The sequence below is a fragment of the Lontra canadensis genome, unplaced genomic scaffold (genome assembly GCF_010015895.1).
Source record: "Lontra canadensis isolate GAN:19392208 unplaced genomic scaffold, GSC_riverotter_1.0 scaffold23, whole genome shotgun sequence".
NCBI classification, from domain to species: Eukaryota; Metazoa; Chordata; class Mammalia; order Carnivora; family Mustelidae; genus Lontra; species Lontra canadensis.
The window spans coordinates 16,688,922-16,715,182 of NW_022631017.1; positions in this window are offsets into that span (position 1 = coordinate 16,688,922).

Sequence of the window (26,261 nt, forward strand, 5' to 3'; positions counted from 1 at the left end):
CTCGGTGTTCTTGAGCTTCCTGGATTTATGGTTAGGTGTTTGTCATTAATTTTGGAAAATTTTCACTATTATTATTTTCATTCTTATTATTCCTATTCCCTTACTTCTTCTGTTGTATTCTAGTTTTATATATACATATATATAGAGAGAGAGAGAAGAGAGAGAGAGAATGAGAGAGAAAATCATTTGAAATTGTCATACTGTTCTTTGATGTTCTTGTATATTTTTTAAATTCCTTTTCTCTTTGCATTTCAGTTTAGGAAGTTTTTTATTGACTTATCTTTAATCTCACTGATTATTTCCTCAACCATACCCAGGTATATCAATGGGTCCAGAAAAGGCATTCTTTATTTCTGTTACAATGTTTTGATTTTTATAACTTTTTTTTTATTTCTTTCTGAGAGTTTCCATCTCTCTGCTTATATTATCAAGCTGTTCTAATATGCTCTTTACTTTTTGTATTAAAGCTTTTTCACAAATTAACTATAGTTATTTTAAATTCTCTAATAATCCCAAATTTTATCCCATGCCTGGGTCTAGAGCTGGTGCTTGCTTTGTTTCTTCAGACAATTTTTTTCTTGCCTTTTAGCATGCCTTATAATTTTTTTGAAATCTATAATGTATTGGACAAAAAGAGTTGAAGTAAATACTCTCTTAGTTTGAGGTTTTTATCTGCTAGAAGTTGGGTTGGGCTGTGTTTAATATTTGCAGAAGCTGTAGAAGCCAGAGGCTTTACATTCCTCTAGTGTCCGTGAATTTTGTCTGTCTTGTTGACTTTCAGCTTTCTTAAGAACTCCTCCACAGATAGAATCTGCCTTCTGCAGCTCTTTAACCCATAATCCCCTGCTATTATACTGGAGCCTTGTCAGTGTGATGGTAAATTACAAACAGGGAAAGAATTCTTCAATCTTATGAATAAATCTCGGTCTTTGAATAGGTATGAGTTTCTGGGCTATGACCTTCAGAAATGTTTTTTCACCTCTTTTCTTTATATTATATAAGAAGACTAGAGAATGCAGGAGTTGAGGAAATGTCTATTCCACCAGTTGGATACGGTTCTGGTAGTCTTTTCCTCTGAAAGTAAGACTTTGTTATAGAGAACACTGTGGAGCTCTGTACCTGTTTCAAATGGCCCCTGCCAGAGCCACAGGGGGATTTAATAGCTTTTCACAAAAGAAACTGGTGGGATTTCTGGAAGTAAAACCCATGAATGTATATGTGGTCCCCCAAGATTGTGCCCCTAAGGAGTTTCTTTCTCTCATGCTAGCCCACACCATGCTTCCAGTAACTCATTAAAATCGACATTTAAGTGTTCCTAGCAGTTTATGGCTCCAGAAGCTTCCACCCCAGGTAAACATATCTTAGCTATGATTTTCTGGATTTTTCTGTCTTGCCAGATTTGGGAGTGGAGTTTGTCTTTCAACTTCAGTTCTGTGATGGGGCCAAGAAAATTCAATGATTTTCAGTTTGTTCATTTTTGTCTCATTATAAGGATATTATAAGAACATCTTCCAAATTTTAAACACATCAGAGCTGAAAGTTCAGGTCTTTTCCTTTTCTTTATCCTTTACAACCAATAAATAAAAGATTTCTGGTTTTCTCTTCTGTCTCTTCGGTTTGTCCTTCCTTTTTGTACCCACTGCTATTGCTCTCCTTCAGGCTTCTTTGTCTCCAACCTATATTATTTCAGAAACTCTGTAAACGGTCCATAAGCCCTTAAATCCCTCAAATTATGGTGAACATACATCCTAGTTTCCCAGGGATAGTTCCAGTGTATGCCTATTTTCTGAGTTGGATGATCATAGTGATCCTTTTTCAGTGTGCCTGTTGGGCAACAATTACGTGGTCACCCTATCTTGAATCAATCTTGCCTTGGATCCACCTCTGTCCTCAAGTGACTTTTTTTAGATTTAAATAGAATCATGTCCCTCTTCTGTATAAAACTCTTTAAGGTTTTTTTTTTTTTTTTTTTTTTCTTCTCAATCTATAAGGTGACATTTCAATGCCTTATTATACAAGGACATCCAAGGTCCTCCATGACTTCACTGCTGCCATTTTGGGATAGTTTTTAATCATGTCTTCCTCAACCCCTTAAGTTTGAAGATCTAGCAATATAGAGCTACTTGGTATTTCTTGAACACAGCATGTTATTTTAAACATTGCTACCTTTGCAATGAAACCATCTAATACCCATTCCTCCCCCTGCCAGCCCTTCTCACTTACTTCCTTCTAATTCAGTTATTAGAAATCATTGTCAATTATCAATTATTCAAAGTTATATATTATTTTAACCATCATTTTGCAGGGTTTTTCACACATATACAAACCTTATTACAAACACTAGATTATGCACCCTTCAAGAGCAGAAAATAGGTCCATATCATTTGAATTCTCAGTGTCTCACATAATAGGTACTCCATAATGTAGGTGGTACTCAACAGTTACCCTTTTGAGTTGGCTTAGGAGACAGTCAAGCAATAAGAATTCTAGTTAGTAACAAAGGTACAGTCAAGTTAATTTCGTGAATTTATGCAGAGTAAGGGTATCTCTGATCTATGATTTCTCTCAGGAGAAGTTACAATGCTAACTTTCTATAAATCTGAGACTTTAAAGTATTAGAGATGGAAAGAATAGGACAAATCAAGGATTTAGAAGAAGGCACAAAAATAAATGGGAATAATAGTAATAAAAATTACCCTTTACCTTTTGGCCAAGTTCTAATTTAGAATTCTGCAATTCCTTAGAGTTCCATGCTGGCTTCTGGTGCATACTCCTTTTTCTCTTCCTATTCTTAGCCCGTTTTTGTAATCTCTGTCCTCATGCTCCACAAACAACCACTTCCTGGCCGTTGTTTTGGGCCTAGAGCTGTATATGCTAGCAATATGGTGAGCGTATTTGGAGTATGGCCAAAGGAGGTGGCCTATGCAGGGAATATGAAGTTCTGTTGTCCCTGGAACCTGGAGTGTCCTCTGGAAGGGAAAGCACAAGCATATCCCTTGGCCCTGTAGATACCTCACCACCCTGAAAGGACAACTGAAAGGAAGTCCAGTGGGGTCCTGTAATGTTTAGGGCTCAGAGTAGTGGCTCCTTTGCTAGTGTGTCAGTATGGTAATGAAGTGAAAATTACATAGAAAAATGGTAGGGTATAACACTGTGCTATCATTAGATAAGCAGATTTTTAAAAAAGAGTTATTCATTTATTTGAGAGAGAGAGAGGGCATGCATGTGAGCATGGGAGAAGGGGAAGAGGGTGAGAAACTCTTAAGCAGACTCTGCACTGAATGTGGATCCCAATGTGGGACTCTATTTTATGACCCTGAGAGCATAACCTGAGTTGAAGTCAAGAGTTGGACACTTAAGTGACTGCACCACAAGGCACTCTTATAAACAGATTTTAAATTAAAAAAAGACCTGAGAAAATGTTTTGGGGAAGTATAAAGTCTATGCCTAATAGAAATAGAATAGACCCCTAGAGGACAGAATGGAAAGACAGACAAAAGCTATGAATGGAAGCAAATCTATATTAGGGATGAATGTTAGATCATAATCTCATTTCCTCCCTCTCTGCCTCTCCTGGCTCCCTATGACTGGGCATACTGGTTTTTTTACCTTAGGAACAAACCTGCTCTCCTATCTTAAGTGGGTCTTTTCCTTGTTTCCCTCAATAAGCTTTGGACTAAGAAATTTCTTGACTCAAGTCCTTCTCTTTCAGTGATTTATATAGTCTTCAGTAATTTGGGTGGCAAGATCTCATTTCTCATAAACCTGAGAAGATGAAGGTGGATTACCAGATTAGTTTGAAGAGAATGAGAGAGTTGGTGGTTAGAAATGAAAACCACAGTTTGCCTGGGTGGCTCAGTGGTTTAAGTCTCTGCCCTCGGCTCAGGTCATGATCTCTGGGTCCTGGGATCGAGTCCCGCATCGGGCTCAGCAGGGAGACTGTTTCCTTCTCTCTCTGCCTGCCTTTCTGCCTACTTGTGATCTCTGTCTATCAAATAAATAAATAAATAAATAAATAAAATTTAGAAAAACAGGAGATATCCAAGTATAAACAGATATATTCAGAATTTCCCATGAAATCTTCGGCTGGTATAGAGCCTGTTTTTGTCAAGAATCTCTTGGCTGCTAGAGACTTTATTGACTCAATGTATTGGAACTCTGGAGAGAGAATTTATTTCAGCCACAGCTGGTTTCTCAAGTAATATATCAGTCATCTGTTTTCTTCTACCAATCTCCAGAAGATTTCTCCAGAAGCAGATGCTGAGATACAGCTCAGAGTGCAAGCTATTTATTAGGGATCAACACTTTTGAAGGGAAAGGCAGACAGAAGGGAAACGATGAGGCAGGGCCTGCAAAACTGCAGCCAACCCAAATGGGGAGCTCTGTGTTCAATATTGTCTATGGCATCTTTGCCAAGATCAGCCAAAATGGCCATGCTTGATATCTGACCTGATCACTCACTAATGTGGGCTTAGCCCAGGAAGGGCATGACCTCAGGTGAGGCATCTTTCTGTGGCTGAGGCAGACTCTGAAGAAGTGACAGCTGGAGGCCATCTGCTGAGCATACTCCTTGCAAGTGGCACATCACCATGTCTACTTCACCATCTTTGACTCTGCTTTCTTTTCTGTGTTATGTCCATTCTGAAGCATTTCCAAAATTAGGGCAAAAATATTCACTCAAAGTTTCAGACTTATGTTCCATGAGTTTGGCAACTATTTATTTATATTTTTAAAGGATTTTAAAGGATTCACACCCAGCATAGACCCCAGTGCAGGGCTTGAACACATGACCCTGAGATCATGACCTGAGCTGAAATCAAGAGTTGATGCTTAACCAACTAAGCCACCCAGGTGTCCCAAATTTGGCAACTTTAAAGAAAGAATCTCTTAGAAAAGTTCCAGTTAATGTCCTGAGATTGAATATTATCAGTTTGGCTTGTGGTCATGAGCTCACTTCTAGAGCCAGGGTGCAAAGTTAGCTCCACCTAAAATGCATGGACTGAGAGTAAGAGTGGAGAGATTCCCCCAAGACACATCATGGTACTGTTACCAAATAAAGGGTGTAAGGGAGTGGGGAACAGAAGTCTCCTACTCTGCTGTAGGCACTGATTCTCATGCACTCGGGAGCCCTTTCTAGAATGGTCTGGATGTCCCCAGGGAGTTGTGCAACTCTATTTAATTGTAGGTAGAGGATCTCAAAGTGTATTGTTAACATTCAGAGACTCTCATTATTTTAAAGACATGGCCTTGACTTCACTATAGAGGCTCCATAACCTTTTAGTGCACAGATTACTTAAAATCCTCCTCTCCTTTTCTAGCAATCCTACTAATTTCTGAAGCACCATTTTCTTTTATTTGTAACAGGGGGGAGAATAACTGTGGTATTCTGCAACATACTGAATGGGAAAGTAGCATAAGAACACAGTAACAAAGAGCCTTTCATGCTGCAAGGAAGAGTATTCCTGTTGGCACAGAGAACCTTCACCACTGGGACTGCTAAACTGCAAATCTGTGAAGAGAAAGATTTCTATGTTCAGAAATACTGGATATGTTTAAAATAGTGTCTCTTTAGTGTGTGTGTATGTGTGTGTGTGTGTGTGTGTGTGTGTGTGTAGACACAGAGTTTGGTTATGTATTTATATGTATGTATGAATCTTTTATTTAAAATCTCTTTGGCTGGGTTTATGAAAGTTTACTCTTCTTTGGAGTGTTGAGTCTGTTTGTCTGAAATATAATAAACCAAGGTTTATCCTCAGGGGATGCACATCAAGCAGCCATACTACTTATTAAATATTGAAAAATTGTTCTACCAGTTGGGAAGTGGAATAATAGTAAACATGATAAGCACTAAAATTAATGAATTTCAGCATGTGTGGTTTTTCTCAGAAACCATATACCACTATGATTCTTATATATTTCGTTTGTTTGTGTGGGCTCTGGAGCATAGAATGGGTAAACCTGCTGAAGAGATTATGTCATTTGTTTCAGGTGTTGAGGAATTTCTTTTGGGTTCAAATGTCCTTGGCTGGAAGGACAGACATATTGAGAGAGAACACAGACACATTGAGGAGAAACCTGATAATGATCACTCAGATGATTGGGAAACTTTGTGTTAGTGGAAAACTTTTCCCTGTGAAGTACTGCCCATCCCTGAACAATCTGAGAAAAGTTTATGAGGAGGGGGTCTTCCTGGGATCCCTTTTTAAAGATCCAAGTAATGTGTAAGCTAGAAGTGGCAGTGAGGGCCTCCTCCGCGTTGTCTGTGTCCAGTCCTCCCAATGAAGAGCGCACATGTTACCAGACCCCTCCCCCACCCATCCCCAACTGCTCCTGGAGCTCTTCCAACCACTGGTACTTGCAAGCAGAGCCGGGCAACAATTGCCATTTGTTTCTATTTTCTTCTTCTTTCCCCTCCTCTATTTGTCCTGGCTGTTAACTGTGCTTCAACCAATTGTCTCCACACCATCACCAGTTGTTTAAGGAGGCAACAATCTTGTTCTTCTTGGGTAGAATAAAACAGTCAAAATATGCAGATTCTTAACTCAGGTAACTAGAATTAACCAGTAACTACTCACCTTGTCCCTTCTTTCTGCCTCCTCTTTGTTTTAGTATGACTTATTATTTAGGTATGGTAAGGCCAATAGATTAGGATACAGTTGCCATTGAAAAGACAGTCTATTATACACACAGATTCCAATATTCTATTATACATTATACATACAGATTCCAATACATGTCATACCATTGGAGGCCACACAGGGAAGTTCCAGAATCAGGAGGCAGAGGGAAAGAGGAGAACTGTGGGCAAGAGCTTTTACCATAGTTTCCATGGGAAGGAACAGGAAAGACAGAGAAAACATGCTTAGGATTGCCTACTTTGCCTACTTTGAATAATTCCAATGGAATAATTCCAATGGATATGAGAGCTGTCAGCTGTCTCATCTGGCCCTGCGGTGAGTAGGGCTTGTGTATAGTTGTCCAGAGTGAGATCCTGACAAGGGAGGTTGTAGCAGGTGTAGCCTCTGAAATGTTTGTTTTGTATTTGAAAAGCATGCCTCTAGAAGGACTCCTCTTGATGGTTAGGGGAGCACAGAAAGCCAAGACAGGGGGACTCAGCCACATTATCATGTTGTCCAAGACAAGGTGTGTCTGGCTTATGCACATAGGCAGTTGTTAAACCATCAAGTTTACAGAAGCTAGAAATGTGATTAATATACCCTTCCCCTCTCATCTTCCTTCCCTCTCACCTTGGCTTGCATACTCATGTCAAGTGGATCATGACAAAGGGCCAGTGCCCTCTGCTATTAGATGGTGACTGGAGAAAGAATAGGTAGAATTGAAATTGAATGGAGACGCAGGAAGAATCTCCATTTTTAGAAGCCTCATAGCATCTGCAGTCACCAAATGACCTTCACCTTAATGAAGAAGTCTTTGGAAGAATTATGTATGTAAAATCTCAGCTAAGAAAGGTGTATCATTTAGCCAGTGATAGCTCTATCAAAGATTACATCAATGATTTTAATAACATCAGAATGAATTGATAAATGATTTTTTATTATAAATTGGAATACTTAGTAAGCAAGATATATAAGGTTTAGAGAATATATAGAGAACAAAATGAACATATTTTATATTCTTGTCAATATTATCAATATAGTATTAATTGACATATTAAAACTATAAACTATTTGTATATTTTATATTATAATTATATTCATATATCAGATATCACAAATTTTACTTGTATTTAAATGACTATATACTTAATACACATGGCATTCTTATCACCTCCAACTTTCTAAATCATGATTCTCTTTTAAAGCCTATTTAAAGCATCAGCTCCTTCTTACAAACTTGCTCAGAATCATGACCTGTATATGTATGTCTCTGTCAATCATTGCCTTTTCTGTTGTTGCCTTCCCAAGTTGTTATGGTGGTAAGATCATGAACCATTTTCTCCCCTTCAGTTCCTAAAACAATTGTACTTTTCTAGGGATGGGTACACATCAGAATGACCAGAAAGACTCTCCCCTGAAGTATATATTCCTAGCTCAGTCCCTCACCCAACTGTATGATAAAAAATATATCTATCTAGGAGATATTTGAGCATAAAGCAGTGTTTTTTTTAAAGTGAATCAAAATCACTTGGGGAGCAATATTGACTTAAAGCAGAAAAGAACTAGGGACTGCCTATCCCTATCCCTATGTCCTCTTCCAAACTGAGGAACTTGGTATTAAGCAATATCCCTTACAGACTGACCTTGGTCAAGGGGCTCTAGCGTTGATCACACTTACTAATATAACTCGGATCATGGCCAGTACTAACCACTGAGCTTCCACCGTGTTCTCCAGGTCAGCACTGTTTCTGACTATTCCTGATAACAAAGGTCCTATGGCTGGGTTTTTATCTTAAGGCTCATCATCCTTCTCCCTTTCTATGCCCCACTCACCCACATTTGGCATGCCCAGTCACTGGACATCTGTCTTAAGCTAGGTTTCAAAGTTTTTGCGATGGTATCCTGCCTTGTTATTTAGATCAGCTGAAGGGTTTCAGCAATGATGGAAGTCTAGCCTGGGTACAGAATGGATCTCCTGGATGACAATGACAAGGCTGTCTATGCTTTCAAGTGTTTCCTTCTGCTGTTATTGGCTGAGTATGTCCCCCACCAACCTGCAATTCAGCACGAATGGATGAGTTTTCTCTTAATTCCTGGCCGGTCTGTGAAATTAAATCTGGCTTGAGTAGTTGGACATGTCTAAATAATGAATGATTATTATGTCTAGATCATGTATCTGGGATATATTAGGCTTCCTATCTACATTTGCTCTCCTCTCATACACTTTATGTTAAACACATTGGCTCATTTTGTAGCTATTTAGATGGAGGGCATTACTCTTCCTGTCATATTTGGAAGAATCATACCTCCTTCTATCTACAACTCATTTTCCCTCAAGCTTTGAATTCTCCCTGCTTTTGCTTCTCAGAACTCTCACATGTGACTATTTGATAAATGTTTACCACCCACACTCAACTATAATTTCTAGAGGTCAGTGATCTTATTCTATTTATTATTCCCGTTGCATCCCTAACACCTGGCAGAGTGCCTGGTACACAGTAAGTGCTCAATAAATATCTGTTGAACAAATGAATAAAAATACTAAGGCCCTTGAATGTATGGGATTGTGTAATGTAAACTGCAACTTAGAATCTATTATTATGTTACTCAGGCTGTGCAATATATTTTAATGATGAATGAAGATGTTCTTGGAGAAATACACAACTTAATATTAGGTTCAAATCTATGGGTTTCAGAAGATTTATGTTTCATTTCAGAGAAAAGCATTCTGTGTAAAGGTTTAGACCTACATATAAGAGGACATATCTCTAAATAGACGTTAAGACAAGCTCTCATTATATAGAGCATTCCCAAGCTCATTTTGATAGTCAGTACCCATTTTTTTTAAATAAAGAAACCATTTAATAATTTCCTCCTTTTAATGTTGGCAGAAAACATAATCAGATTGACCAAAGGACATAACACAGTTTCTAACCATTGCACAGGCCAACAGAAAGCTCATTCTGGGTGCATTTTTGGGTTAATCCACGTCTCCATTATTTATTGTGGAATGCCAGTGGTATTTCCTGCTTCCACAAAGAAACTGAAACTGCAATTGACACATCAAGGACTCAAAAGGACATCATTGTTTTTTCTCACTTCATCCAAAAAACAAGGAAACCTCTCCTCACCCCACCAAAAAATCCCAAGTAAGACCAGTGGGACTAACAACTTCAGCCCCAATTCCGTATGTTCTGTAACTGTCCAACGGAAATTTAATTCCAGCCGTAAATGTGAGCCACGTAAGTAATTTTAAATTTTCTAGTGGTCACATTAGAAAATGGAGAGTGATGCACAAAAATAATTTTAGTTATATATTTTATTTAACTTAAGATAACCAAAGCAAATCATTTCAATGTACAATTAATGTGAAAATTATTAATGAGGTACTTTACATTCTTTTTCTGTACTAAGTCTTTGTAATTTGATGTGCACTTTACACTCACTATACATAATGTCTCAGCTCAGACTAGCCACCTTTTAAGAGCTTAAAGCCTCATGTGGCTGATGGTTACACATTGGACAGTATCATTCTAGAATGTACTTTTGTGCTATAGTTTCTCCTACAGCGAGAAAATAATGTCCCCATTCATCTTCACTGCAACCCCTGGCACTGTTGTGAGTAAAGACAACCTGGTGCAACCTCTGAGAAGCCTTAAGTAGACTCAGTAAGGAAGAGCTATCCAAATGTTTCAGTTGTCTCTAGGCCTTGCTTACCACGGCAACAGTTGCTGGTTTAAGCTCAGCAGGGCTGATGTTGTTCTTGCTGTAGCTGTCATTATATATCCCTGTCCAGGCTGCAGTGTGGCTCAGGCACAGGGAAGGACTCTTTTCCTTTTGACATTAAGCATGGCTGAAGGTGATCAAGCCAAATCTGAACCAGCATCTCAGTGCTGCAGCCCATTTTAGATGCACTCATAACTGTCTTTTCTGTTTTTCTTACTCTGGATAACTCTGAAGATCATGTAAAATATTTCCAGGCCAAGTACCTATAGATTTTTATATCTTAGAATGATATTTTTAATGAAGGTTTTAGTACAGAAGGCCAATGAATTTGTGGAGAATTAGTGAACCAACTTATACTGTCCTGAGAATTGCATGTTTTATTACATTGTAATATCATGAACCATGAAGAATTTACACCATGAATTCTCATCATTTCCAGCTCATCTTTATCAGGAGTGGTTGATGATAAACCTTAACATAAGATGATTTTCTTGATTTTTAAACTGTGTCTCTTACATCTTATTCTTCTGCAGAGCTTGCTGGGGGGTAAGGCAGGGAGGCGAGCAGGGATCAAGGATGGTAGGCAGCAGAGCTCCAGGATCTGTCTCTGTCTTCAGCCACAGCAGCTCTGTTTGTTTTTCTTTTAATGCTTCTGGGCAAGATCTAGTATGGATAAGTGGTTTTTGTGCCAGATTTTTAGAAAACCACCCACCTAAGGGAATTGTCTCTGTTTTGATTCAGTCTCAATCTTTTTCTGCGTTCCCCATATTGGATTTTTATCCCTCCATCTGTGCAGAGATGTCCACTTTTTCCTTAGGGCCTTTATTACTAAGCACTTAGTCTTTTCTTGTACAATCGCTCAAAGAAAAGTCTTTAAGTACCACATCTTTTAAGCTTATTTTTATTGTTTTCTATTTCTTAAAGTAATTCATGCTTATTGTGGGAAAATGAAAAAGAAAACTAGATAGAATAAAGGAGAAAATAAAAATCCAGAATTGCATCACACAGATATAAGTAGTGTTAACGTTTTGATATATTTCTTTTTGAATTCTAATGTGTATATTTTTAAATTAAATTAGAATCATATTTTATACTGTTTTATTGCTTTCCTCAATTACCATCATATTGTAATCGTGTTTCTATTTTATTAAAGCATAATTATTCTTGGTTTTTTAATTCTTAATCTTGTGAATGTCTTATAATTTTCTTCGCCATCTCTCTATTGTTGGAAATGTTGATCATTCCTGATTTTCCTTTATTAAAAATGATGCTTCATCTATCATTCTTACACAAAAATGGTGCTTCAGTGAACATTGCCACACATAATATTTAACCATTTCTCTAAACTTATTTTCTAGGAATGGAATTGGTAAATAAATAAACTTTCTAATGCTTATCCTATATATTTCCCAAACATCACCCTCTAGTTTCAAAATACAGCCCCAGCATCTGGGGCTAATTTTACTAATTAATAATTTGTAAAAAGAGCATTTTATTTATTAAGGCTATCAAATCTTGCCCCATCATATTCATTGTAAATACAAATACCCATTTTGTCTTTACCTTTTAATTTTTTTTTTTTTTGATAGCATAGGTTTGGTCCTAAGCACTCTTTGATCTCTATTTACTCAGTCACTCTCAGCAGATTTCACCCACACATGTGGCTGCAATTACTACCTATTACATGGATGACTCACAGACTTACCTTTCCAGCCCTGAGCCTGAGAAAGAGAGAGACTATCTTGAAAATATACGCTGGTATGTTTCTGTCTAACAGAGTGGAGAGTGAATTGATGAGGAGGAGGCCCATAGTTTTAAAAGACACCATGTCAGCTTGAACTAAAAGAGAGAAAAACAGAACAAAATTAAGAGAGGCCTTTGAAACTTCTGAACATATGCATGCATATACATACATGCATCCTTTTAGTTCTGTTTCTCTGGAGAATCCTGACTAATATAGGGGATACATAGCTTGTGTCCCTACATAGAACTTTAACTGAGAGGAAGTATATTCTTGGAGTTGTACCCAGGGAAGTATACTTGGGAGACTCCTATACATCTAGATGTGATTTAGAGGATTTAGGTTTTGAGACTAAACCTGATGCCATCATGCAAGAGTCTTGGAAGGTGGTGAATGTATTTTGCATGTGGGAAGAATATAAATAATATGGGGCCATATATTATTTGGCACTCTTTTCATGATGAGGTAGACCTATATTTCTTCCCTTTGAATTTGGACGGACTTCTGATTTGCCACCAACAGAAGATGGCAGAGAGGTGATGACACTTCCATCTTGTTTACTAGAAGGTTCTCCTTGGAGCTCTGTGTCATCTTATAAGGAGTGTGACTGCACTGAAGCTACCAGGCTGTGAGGAAGCTTAGCCAATTGATAAGACCAATACACCAGCACTCTGGCCAATGGCTCCTGATTAGCTCCCAGCTGACCACATAACCATCAGATATACTGAGTGAAGAAATCTCTAGAAGATTCCAGCCTTCAACTATAGAGTCAGTTCCAGTGTCAAAGTCTTCCCACTAGAGGCCCCAGATGTTTTAGAGCTATAACAAGCCATCCTTGTGCCTCATGTGAATTAGTGACTGACCGACAAAATCTATGCACAAAAGAAAATCTTTTTCATGTCCTTTAAATTTAGGATTATTTGTTTGACAACAATAGTAAATGGACCCTTCATGCTCAGCACGTCTAAAACCAAACACATGATCTCAGTTTCTCAACTATCAAAGACCTTGTCAATTTCACTATCTACATTTCTCTTTTTTCCTTCAACTTTTTTCCATCTTCACTGCCATCATACCATAATACGTTCATACTACAATACTTTCTTGCCTACATTATTAGTGTCATTTTACCTAATATTCCATTTTTCCCACTGAAGCCAGATCATTCTTTTCAGTATAAAATCTGATTATATTTCCCACCTCACATTCCTCATCCCACCTACCACATAATTCTCCTTTCCTATTATTTTTAAGGTAAAATAAATATTTTTAACTTGTCTTATAATGCCTTGCATAGCTACCACCTATTTCTCAAGTCTCATCTTTGTGCATACTCTGACCCTTGATTTCTACACTCCAAATACCCTCATCTTTTCTTAACTCCCACGAATAGGTTTGTAAAAATATCTTTGATTAACATATTCATTTTTTCTCCTATTTTTTCAACTAGATTACTGCTTCAGTATTCTTAGTGCTCAAATGTATTGTGCTCACCTACCCCTTTTCCTTCGCCAAAAATGTTGTTTATTTTTCACAGAAAGGCCAGGACAGGGATGTTGCCCCAGTATAGGGCATGACAGTGCTTAGACTCCAGCCTCTAAGGGAAGCTTTCTATTTTCGGGCAGTTAAGGGTATTGGTCTGGGGATAAACATCTACCAAGCCAGGATCTGCCCAGTATGGGACAAGTGGAAAGAGAGAGAAGGACCAGGGGAGGGAATATGGATTGGGTCAGCTTGTACTTACCAGGAATGACTTCTGCCTTGCCTGTCCACCTGATCACAGTGTTTGTATGTCTTGAATAGAGGATGCAACCCTTAATCCCAGAACCTCTGGGGTGAAGCTGGTCCAAGACCATGAGAGAAGGAGTGAGAAAAATAATATCTGCAGCTCAGATCTCTCCCAGAAGACAGTAAGACCCATACATCCCCTGGTCCTCAAACTTGAGAGCAGAAATGAGGTCTGAAGCTCAGCCCCTGGTGCCTCCTCACTAACACAATAGATGTATGATCAATAAATCTTTTGAAGGATCTAGAACAAACAAATAAACAAAAAACAGTGGGCCATAGTAAGAGCAAGGGAAGGGCTAAGGATACTCTTGCGAACTCCTCCTAGTTCACCAACATATCTCCTCCTCATCTTTCTGATATCAGCTCAATCATTGTTTCCCCAAGAAGGCCTTTCCTGAGCCCACAATTTAGACCAAATCTCCACATTTTATGTTATCATAGTACCATGCACCTGCTTGTACTCGCCTATTATAATTTTAATTTTACATTTCTTCTGTAATTCTTTAATTCATACTTTATACTTCTCCCCTGACCTTCTTAAACACACTAGATTATAAACTCTATGAAGGCAGGGTTTTATCTGTTTTTGCTTCTCTTTTTATTTCTAGTGCCTGGCAGTCAGTAAGGACTCAAATACTTATTAAATATGTGAATGCAGACATAAAAATGTATATAATAAGCATATAGATCTTTTGTTAATTTATTTGATAACTTTAATGCTTAGAGAATCATGTCAGTTAGATATTCACTTAAATGCTCTCTTATGGTTGTATATGCATACACATTTTTGTTTGTTTTTGAGTGAGCATTAAGTACTTTAATATTATCACAGGAACTATATAGCTCCCAAATCTAGTAGTAATTCAATTAACTTGTTTAATTGAATTTCAATATTGCTCTTGACTCATAAGGTGAAGTATAAGAAAATTATTCCACACCTGACCTATGTCCTTTCTAATGCCCTAATGTTCTCAGTCCTGGGCTCAATTCATATGTTTAATAAGAATAATAATAGTAGAATGAAATGACTTCACATATCTTTTAATCCATTTCAATTTAGAAATAATGCTAATTTATAATCTGTTTAGTTATATATTCATTTATATATGTACACATTAAACCCATTTGGATATATTGTGGTATTCGCAAGCTAAAGATGTAACCTATATTTTCTCTATTAGTCCTTGAAATATCATTTGTGAAAAAAATCTATTCCTTGCCCATGAACTTTTTCCTTGAATTGAAATAATATATGATACTTGCCTTCTAACTGATAATGACCTCCAATTGTGAATTGGCTTGAGTTATTAATAGCTCACTGCTTACCCATGACTTGGTCTCTCTTTGACCATCTTTTTTTTTTTTTTTAAAGATTTTTATTTATTTATTTGACAGAGAGAGATCATAAGTAGGCAGAAAGGCAGGCAGAGAGAGAGAGGAGGAAGCAGGCTCCCTGCTGAGCAGAGAGCCCGATGTGGGGCTCGATGTGGGGCTCTATCCCAGGACCCTGGGATCATGACCTGAGCCGAAGGCAGAGGCTTTAACCCACTGAGCCACCCAGGCACCTACTCCTTGACCATCTTTCCAGGCTTAGTCAAGCAAAACCTCAGCTCCATTTTGCCTTTTATATATTATATACCCTTTTATTTGTACCCAGTGTTTTGTTCTTATGGGCTTGGTACTTCAGAGTTTACCTGTGCCAACAGCTATTTAGGGTCCAGGTGCTCTTTGGTTCATGACCATCGACAATGACCAGCCCCACTCACCTTCAGGCTAGACACTTGGTCCTAGAATATCAGACTTAGGTATAGCACAGAAGGAAAGGTGGAATCACATATAAGAAACCTACTGATATCCTGTGCACCACATTTATAGATTTTTCACATTATGGCTATTTAAGTGAATTTAAGTAACTTGCATTATATAGAAAATCTCATTATTGAGCTGTTTGCATCCATAAAGATCTTCATAGTAATTGCTCATATTTCATTGTTTGTACCTCTCCCCATTTCAAATTTTGTGTGTTTACCCTATTTTTTAAATAAAATTATCTTTACAAATGTTTACATTTTTTCCTTAAAGATTCACATCCTGAGTTTGCTTATTAATTCTACTATCTTCTGATTTTCAAATGCTGGATTTCTGGGGCACCTGGGTGGCTCAGTGGGTTAAGCCTCTGCCTTTGGCTCAGGTCATGATCCCAGGGTCCTGGGATCTAGCCCAGCATCAGGCTCTCTGCTCAGCAGAGAGCCTGCTTCCCCCTCTCTCTGGCTGCCTCTCTGCCTACTTGTGTTCTCTTTCTCTGTGAAATAACTAAATAAAATCTTTTTTAAAAAGTGCTGGATTTCAGCTTTAATATATACAGCTTTCTTCCCTAGGATTTATTTTGTATTTTTCTCCTGACTTTGAGTCGAATGCATTTGCATTTTTCCAGTCTCTTCTTAGTATTAAAAACATTGTTTAATTAAAATAGTGTTGCTCTGACCACATCCACTAAGTTTTGATGTACAAAGCTGATTTTTTTTATGTTTTTGTTTTTTTCAAAATAGCCTGTGCTTCTATCTTGATACTTTTAACTTTTTTTTTGGTCAGAGAATATTTAAAAATGTGGAAAATGGGGCACCTGGATGGCTTAGTTGGTTAAGCACCCAACTCTTCACTCCCTCTCAGGTCATTATCTCAGGGTTGTGAGATTGACCCCCATGTCAGATGTGGAGCCTGATTAAGAGTCTCTCTCTTCTCCCTCTGCCCTTCCCCACCCAATCAATCAATCAATCAATATTGAAAAACATTTTTGTGCTTTTGGTAGTTTGTCATTCATTTTTTGTGTATGTGGTATAAATTTATTATAGCCAACCACTTTGGTCTGTTCACTCTCAACTTTTGGAAAAACGTAGGCTTCTTTCTATCCTTATACATAATTAACTATTAGGCAAACTTTACTGTGAATATGGCACCCTAATTCAAAGGCATTAAGTATTTTATTGTAATAATCTTCATCTTCAACTTTGCCTACTTGAGATCAAACTTGTGAAAGGAGTGTTAGAGCCTTCAGCTATCTGTATTTCTAAGTTTTGGCTTTTTATAACTTGGTACTACTACATGTTCATGTTTGCCATGACTGTTATAAATTATTGTGGATTGAAAATTTTTCAACATATGAAAAAAATTTTTGATTGACAAAAATTTTCTTACTTTTAAAATAATCATTTAAAAAAATTTTTGGATAGTTTTAAATTTATAAAAAAGTTGAAAAGATAATATCCTTCCCACAGTTTGTTTTTTTTTTTTTAACATCTTACATTACCAGGATATGTTGGTCACACTAAGAAACCAATATTGGCACATTTCTACTAAGTAAACCTCAGACTTTATTCAGATTTCACAAGTTTTTTTTTTTTTTTTTTTTTTTTCCTCACTAAGGTCCTTCTTCTCTTCCAGGACCTCATCCAACATAAAACATGATGCTTAGCTGTTGTGTTCTCTAATTTGCTAACAGTTTCTCACTCTTTTCTTGTTTTTCACCATCTTGACAGTTCTAAGAAACACTAATATTTTGTAGACTTCACTTCTAGTTGAGTATGTTTGATGTTTTTCTCATGGTTGGACTGGACTTAGGAGTTTTGGGGTTGAAGCTCCCTTTTTATTACATTCTATCAGGGCTTTGTGTTATTGACATGAGTTATTTTTGGTGATGTTAACTTCTATCACCTGGTTGAAGTAGGGTTTTTTTTTTTTAAGATTTTATTTATTCATTTGACAGAGAGAGACACAGTGAGAGAGGGAACACAAGCAGGAGGAGTGAGTGAGGGAGAAGCATGCTTCCTGTTGAGGAAGGAGCAGGAAGCAGGGCTGGGATCACGACCTGAGCCAAAGGCAGATGCCTAATGACCAAGCCATCCAGGCGCCCTGGCAGAAGTAGTTTTTGCCAGCTTTTGGCACTGTAAAATTACTCTCCCATCTTTCCGTATTCTGTTATTTGGAAGTAAATTGTTAAAAGCACTCCACATCTACCATGGGGTAGAGGAGGAGACTAAGTTCCACTTCCTGGAAGGGAGATGTCTTTAACATTTAATTATATTTGAGATTTCCTCTAGTTTAGGGTTTAAACACTGTTGCCTGTCTTCATTTTTGTTGATCCTGTATCATTTAATTTTTAGGATGTTTCTTTTATGGTTTGATTTTATTTTACAAACCAATGTGTGACTATTTGTCTTATCAGAGAATTTTTTAAGGACTTCTATCTTTATTGATTGATTCTAAAGGATGCTGCTTCCTTCTACCACGTTTGTTTGTCAGAAATGCAGCTTCTAACATCGACTGCCATCTCTGAGTGGCAGGGAGTTACCCTATGCAGTGCTGGAGCACTTGGCTGACTTCTCTTTGGCAGGTGAATTCTCTGGATGGGGTCAGCCTTCTTACATATCATTGAATCAAGAGGGAGCACTTTAAAAACTTTTCGACAGGTTGAGTAATTTCTAGCTAGGAATGTGACCTAAAAAGAAATCTCTTATTTTTAAGAGATTGATTTTACACCATATGATTTTACATCATAATCTTTCTGGTTCAAATTTTAATAGTGACCATCTACGTGTTAGGTGTTGTCCGGAATGCCTTACATATAACATTTTATCTTCTTGACATTCCAAAGGCTAAACCTTGTTCTTCCCATTTCATAGATGACAAGCCAAATCTCAGTGAAAATATGTCACTTCTCTTAAGAAATGGCAGGAGTTCAAAAATGAGCTCATTTTACTTTTAAACCTGTGTTTTCCTCCACTGCACCAAATCCCCCAGGGGACAGAAAAATCCCTGACAGCACATTCCTTCTGCCTCCTACCCTTCCTTGGCATTTTCCAAAATTTTGCTGTTTATTTACTTCAGGCTGAAAATCTAAAAGGCAATTTTGTATTGCCAGCGTGCTCCTGTTAAGTAGGGCAGAAATCAGTAAGTGGTGGTCTAATCCAGAGACACACCACAAAGAAAACAGTGTAGAAGGCACAATGTGAAATTATTAGAAGAGGAAAAAAGCCCACCTTAGATTAATTCAACTCAGTAAACACTGGATTAGCCCCTGCTGCTATAGAGATGCTTGGAGAGATACAAAGGGAAATTAGATACAATAATTACACAAAAAAAGCTCCAATTTGTGACAAGTAAACATGATTTGAACTTCACTAGAATGAGAATATCCAAAATATGAGGCTGGATCATGAAAATAATGATCACAGTATCATGAAAGTAAGGGCTATGTCTTCACTGGCATTTAGACACCATGCTTTGCCTCTGAGTTAGTGACTCAGTTGAAAGGAATGGCCTCACGTGGCATACAGTTTTTTAGCCAAGAAACTGCTAGTTTCGTAAGACCTAACAAGTTTCAGAGACCATTCCACTTCTCCCTAAAATACAAGTGAGAGTTTTTCAATTTAAAAATTATTTACAGAAATGTTTGTGAAGTAGATGATGCGTAAATCTTTCACAAAATTATGTCATATTAGGCTGAATGTTGAGATTTCTAACATTATGGTATTGCCCACGTTAGAGTAACTACAAATTTTCACTCCACTGCGAGGAACAGAGTATTTTTTTTTTTTAAGTAACTCTTTGATTTAAAAACATAATGCATTTGAAAGAAGCAGAACATGTTCTTTTAGTTTAGTGTTAGCAGAGTACATGTTTACTTGGAAAAATTAAAACTCATAATATTGTTCTCTATTATCTGATATGAAGTACCCCAGCATGTTCAAATCTTGGTCTATAAAATGTATTTTAAACTAAAATGTTACATACTTTTTAAATAAAAAATTTTTTTAAAAGATTTTATTGATTTATTTGACAGAGAACACAAGTAGGCAGAGAGGCAGGCAGAGAGAGAGGAGGAAGCAGGCTCCCTGCTGAGCAGAGAGCCCGATGAGGGGCTCAATCCCAGGACCCCGGGATCATGCCCTGAGCCGAAGGCAGAGGCCTTAACTCACTGAGCCACCCAGGCGCCCCTTAAATCAAAATTTTATGTATAATCTTCTGACACAGAATATTGTACTGTTGAAATGGTATTTGTTGAAAAATTAGACATTCTGTCACACATTATCTAATTCGGTAACATTAGAAGTGATGCCAATTTTCCTACGTGCAGTCTCTGTCCCTCTGAAAAACTTGTAAGGAGAATCCTAGCAGATGCTGGCAACACTAAAAATCTTAGCTTACTAAAATTTAGAAGTTTGTAAGTTCCATTGATGAAGATAGTTAGGAAAGTACTATATTTAGACTAAGGGACATGATGTTAAACCTTGTCTTATGTTTTTATTACAACTCAAATTGCAACAAATCAAAAAGATAAAACTTTACGAGACTACAGTTATTTCGTGTAAGACACTTGCTTGTAAAAATTGTTCTCTGCTTTCATTTATTTTTATTTTTAGTTTAAAAGCTAGAGCCAAGCCAGGAAAAGGAAAAGAGGAGAAACCCCAAATCAAGGTAAGCAGTGTTTTAGCAAAACACGGCATTGGGAAATAAACCAGTATGAACATTACTGTGTATGTCAGATTAGGTGTCTCATATCCCCTCCCCTGCCAGCAAAACTTGCTTTACCTTTCTAAGGGACGTTGTCTACATAAAGCAGATACTATCTGAGAAACTATATCTGCATAATTTGACTTTGAACAATGTGTTTCATATGGAATGCATTTCATTTCTAATTTCTAGCTGATAGTAATATGAAAGATATCCAGGCTCTGCTCGGTGGTTGAACATTTTTCTGTAACTAATATTATTAAAACTAAAAAAGGGTTTGAATTTGATAAGCACCCACATGTTTGGGTGTATATCTGAGTTATCAAAACCCCTTAAGTTTTCACTCCCATAATTTCTTCTTGCTTTCAGCTGAGTGGGAAATAATTCAAGAACTTTGAAAAAGGATAGCTACTCAGCAGTTTTTGTGTGGTGAGATGGTCAACAAACTAGTTGTGTGTCAAAACCAAAAAAAAAAAAAAAGAAAGAAAAAAGAAAAGAAAAGAAAAAGGCTTTTATAATAACATAAATTTCATGGAAGCTTAACAAATTATAAAATATAATAATAATAAAGGCATAATAGTTAAAAATATGGTCTAAGATACTATAAAAACAAGAAGAGTGGTTGAAGTTGGATTGATTTGGTTCGTTTCTGCCTTATGTTTCCTGCCTCCTCCTTCTCCAAATCTTCTTCCACTCTATCCTCTAGAGGCCACACACAGACCAATAGAGATCATCATGGTATCTCAACAAGTATTTTAGGAAGCTCAGCCCACCAGAGGGTGGTACTTAAAATGAAGTCATGTCTATGCACCACACCCAATGCTCCATGCAATATGTGCCCTCCATAATACCTACCACCAGAAACAATGAATTTTGGAACACTGAAAGGAAATAAAATGAAAAAAGAAAAAAAAAATACAACCCCCCCAAATCTTTAAAAATAAATAAGTAAATAAATAAATTTAAGACAAACAAGCAAACAAAGAAAAAATGAAGTCATGTTACCAGTGAGACAGAATGCTTTGTTGTGAGCTAAATTGTGTTTATTAACTAGTTTGTGAGTTTCAACATTCTTTTCAGTCCTAATTTTCCTAAATACCTTCCTGTTCTTCAAATGAAGGCCTCAATACTGAGCCTGATTCAAACCACTCCCCATCTGTAAAGAATTGCATACTGATTGCCAGGCCCACCCACCAACTGGCACATTGTTGTGTTTGGACAGAGTTCTCAGAAATTAAGATGTAACATCTTACCCAAGAGATAAGTCAAGACCCTTTGCTAGCTGTGCCTCATTCCTGCACTCATTTGTTCATTACTCATCCATGTATTAATTAGTACAGTTATAAATTTGTTCGGTGTCAATTTTTAAGGTAGAAACACCAGAAATTAGTAACTGATTAGATATAGGGAGAGATAAGAGAAGGCTTTACCATTTCCGGGTTTGATAAAAAACTTTGCTAAGCAAATTTCTGCTTCCAGGGATCCAGACTGCCAGCTTTGTACCTCACCTCCCCTTGACTCCACTGAACAAAATATACATTAGGAAAGGGGTTCCTCTGTCCTGAGCCTCCTATCCTTTATCCTCCTCACTCCCAGCCTTGTTTCTTATGCTACCTGGGGAAGGTTGCTACTATAATGGCAAATCTGACCTTGAAATTCAATTGGACGCTAAAAACTTAAGGTTGATAGCCTTCTCTTTACTAATTAAAGTAAATGACTATTTAAACTCCACATTCTAAAAGCTACCCCTCGTTATGGAGGGCAGGTACTGCATGGAGCACTGGGTGTGGCACATAAACAATGAATTTTGGAACACTGAAAAAAATAAAATAAAATTGAAAAAAAATGAGAAAAAATAAAATAAAATGGTTTATAATAAATAAATAAATAAATAAATAAATAAAATCTACCCTTACAAGAAATAATTGGATAAGCTAAATATCTTAGGTATTTATGAAGTATAACAGATTGTTTAATAAGTAAATGATTATCTGGCATGTTTTTCTCATCCTCAGAAAGCTTTCTTTCTGTGACAGCTATGTGATTTTATTACTGTAACTTGTAACAGACAGGATAGACTTACTTGGAGGACAATCACATAAGATGTGATAAAAAAAATTAAACTTTTAAAAAAAGTGATCTACTTTTTTAAAGTTATGAAACCAGGCAAATAAAGGAAGACCAACTGTTTTCAGTGCGCATCTTGCATTTCTATAAAATATGTTAAGGCAGGTATTTTGTATGTAAAACAAACAGTTTTCCGAAGGCCCACGATTGATTGCTAGACAAGTGATAAAGACTAGGTTTGACTTGATCTTGTTTTTCCTTTTTTCATACTTGAGCAAACTCTGTGTTTGAACTCATTAGTTCAAAGCCCACCTTTGTCATCTAACGACTGGTGATTAGAGCAGACTTAATCCTAATATACCTCCCTGAGGTATGCTGACAAAGAAGAAACAGTGGTAATTCTCTCCTTCCTTCACATGAAAATCTATTCTAAAGAGATTATTATAAAAGTTTTCCTTTATCCTCCATATCTTTGAAGAACTTAAGAATGGTAAATATCATCTTTTTGATTATAAAGTTGCAAACAAGTACCAAGCAGAAAGTGGTTATTTTCCCGGCCTAGTTATGTTCAGACAGGACATAATCTTTTCACACTGGTCTGATAAAGTCTTAAGTCTTTTTTTTTTTTTTTAATTTTTTATTTTTTCAGCATAACAGTATTCATTATTTTTGCACCACACCCAGTGCTTCATGCAATCCGTGCCCTCTCCAATACCCACCACCTGGATCCCCCAACCTCCCACCCTCCGCCCCTTCAAAACCCTCAGATTGTTTTTCAGAGTCCATAGTCTCTCATGGTTCACCTCCCCTTCCAATTTCCCTCAACTCCCTTCTCCTCTCCATCTCCCCTTGTCCTCCATGCTATTTGTTATGCTCCACAAATAAGTGAAACCATATGATAATTGACTTTCTCTGCTTGACTTATTTCGCTCAGCATAATCTCTTCTAGTCCTGTCCATGTTGCTACAAAAGTTGGGTATTCATCCTTTCTGATGGAGGCATAATATTCCATAGTGTATATGGACCACATCTTCCTTATCCATTCGTCTGTTGAAGGGCATCTTGGTTCTTTCCACAGTTTGGCGACCGTGACCATTGCTGCTATTGGGGTACAGATGGCCCTTCTTTTCACTACATCTGCATCTTTGGGGTAAATACCCAGTAGTGCAATGGCAGGGTCATAGGAAAGCTCTATTTTTAATTTCTTAAGGAATCTCCACACTGTTTTCCAAAGTGGCTGCACCAACCTGCATTCCCACCAACAGTGTAAGAGGGTTCCCCTTTCTCCACATCCTCTCCAACACATGTTGTTTCCTGTCTTGCTAATTTTGGCCATTCTAACTGGTGTAAGGTGGTATCTCAATGTGGTTTTAATTTGAATCTCCCTGATGGCTAGTGATGATGAACATGTTTTCATGTGTCTGATAACCTTTTGTATGTCTTAATTGGAGAAGTGTTTGTTCATATCTTTGGCCCATTTTTGGATATGATTATCTGTTTTATGTTTGTTGAGTTTGAGAAGTTCTTTATAGATCCTGGATATCAACCTTTTGTCTGTACTGTCATTTGCAAATATCTTCTCCCATTCCGTGGGTTGCCTCTTTGTTTTGTTGACTGTTTCCTTTGCTGTGCAGAAGCTTTTGATCTTGATGAAGTCCCAAAAGTTCATTTTTGCTTTTGTTTCCTTTGCCTTTGGAGATATATCTTGAAAGAAGTTGCTGTGGCTGATATTGAAGACGTTACTGCCTATGTTCTCCTCTAGGATTCTGATGGATTCCTGTCTCATGTTGAGATCTTTTATCCATTTTGAGTTTATCTTTGTGTACAGTGTAAGAGAATGGTAGAGTTTCATTCTTCTGCATATAGCTGTCCAGTTTTCCCAGCACCATTTAGTGAAGAGACTGTCTTTTTTCCACTGTATATTTTTTCCTGTTTTGTCGAAGATTAATTGACCATAGAGTTGAGGGTCCATATCTGGGCTCTCTACTCTGTTCCACTGGTCTATGTGTCTGTTTTTATGCCAGTACCATGCTGTCTTGGTGATCACGGCTTTGTAGTAAAGCTTGAAATCAGGTAACGTGATGCCCCCAGTTTTATTTTTGTTTTTCAACATTTCCTTACCGATTCGGGGTCTCTTCTGATTCCATACAAATTTTAGGATTATTTGCTCCAGCTCTTTGAAAAATAAGTCTTTTCTAAGATGTGGGGAAATGAACTAAAAAAGTATTTAATAGTCTCTGTTCTGATTTTCTCTAGATCTTTTTTATTTCTTTCTGAAAATACTGGAAGCTAATATGAAAACTGGAAGAATGGACTTCAGTTTCAGAAAAAGTAAATTTGTGATTTTATACATGCTGTTAATTAGGCACCTACAGTATACTTTAATGATACTCACTTTGGTCAATGTCATCTCTTAACATTGAAATTACCCCAAATTTTAAGTGTTCTCTATGTCAATAGAGTAAACAAATACAAACATCTGTTTAGAGCAAACATACAGTTTCCCTATAAATATATAACTCTATGGAAACAAACAGAAAGTCATTGGAAGGAAAAATAATATTGTCTCAATATCCTGGAGCATGACAGTATGATTTCCTTGGCTCTAGAACCACTGATTTCTTTCAGAACCTGATGCTTTCTCAGGCTCACAGTTACATATATATGACTGTGTTAGCATGTGAGGCATTTGGCACATCATGAAATCATAATCTCTGAGGAATTCATAACTTTCAGGGATGAGAACAAGCTGAGACAATATAAATGGATTAGATTTTTTAAATAAACAATTTTTACCAATGTATGCAAACATAAATTTGCATCCTATAAACATTTTTTCTTTTTTCATGTCACGACAAGAAGCCTGTTAATTCCTTTTTTAAAAAGACTATCTTATATATACTTATGCTTTTTTTTCCTGAATAAAGCAATCTTGTATTTCTTTTAGTAACAATAGTGCCTTCTGTTTTTGTTGATGATATGGGTATATCCAGTTAGTTAAGAACATTTTTTCCTATTTTTTAAGTGGCCATGACTTTAATATTTTAAAATCTTTTTTTCTTGAAAAACTAAAATGAAAGACTATGTTTGCAGAGCCATCAAAAGAAATGAAATCTTGCCATTTGCGACGATGTGGATGGAACTAGAGGGTATTATGCTTAGCGAAATAAGTCTATCGGAGAAAGACAAATATCATATGATCTCCCTGATATGAGGAAGTAGAGATGCAATGTTGGGGGTTAGGGGGTAGGAAAAGAATAAATGAAACAAGATGGGATTGGGAGGGAGACAAACCATAAGAGACTCTTAATCTCACAAAATAGAGGGTTGTGAGGTTGGGGGGAGGGTATGGAGAGGGTGGTGGGGTTATGGACATTGGGGAGGGTATGTGCTATAGTGAGTGCTGTGAAGTGTGTAAACCTGGTGACTCACAGACCTGTACCCCTGGGGCTAATAATACATTATATGTTAATTAAAAAAAAAAAGAATATGTTTGCAGAGAAAGCAGGAGGCTAGCACTAGGCTAGCCTAGTGATCCTCCTTTCTTTCAACTACAATAATTTTTTTCTTATAAGTAATATGAAAATAAATATTAAACATTTGTCCTCTCCCAGGATGACTTTGGAACATTAGTGAAAACAAAACAAAACAAAACAAAACAAAAAAACCTTTAAAATGAATTAATGTTTACAAGTATGAATTTTTAAATAAATAAAATATAGTTGCTATTGAAATATCCAGGGGAAAAAGATAAAAAACAAGTTAAAAAAAGTAAAATTCCAAAATATCTACTGTTGAAAAACCAGGGGAAA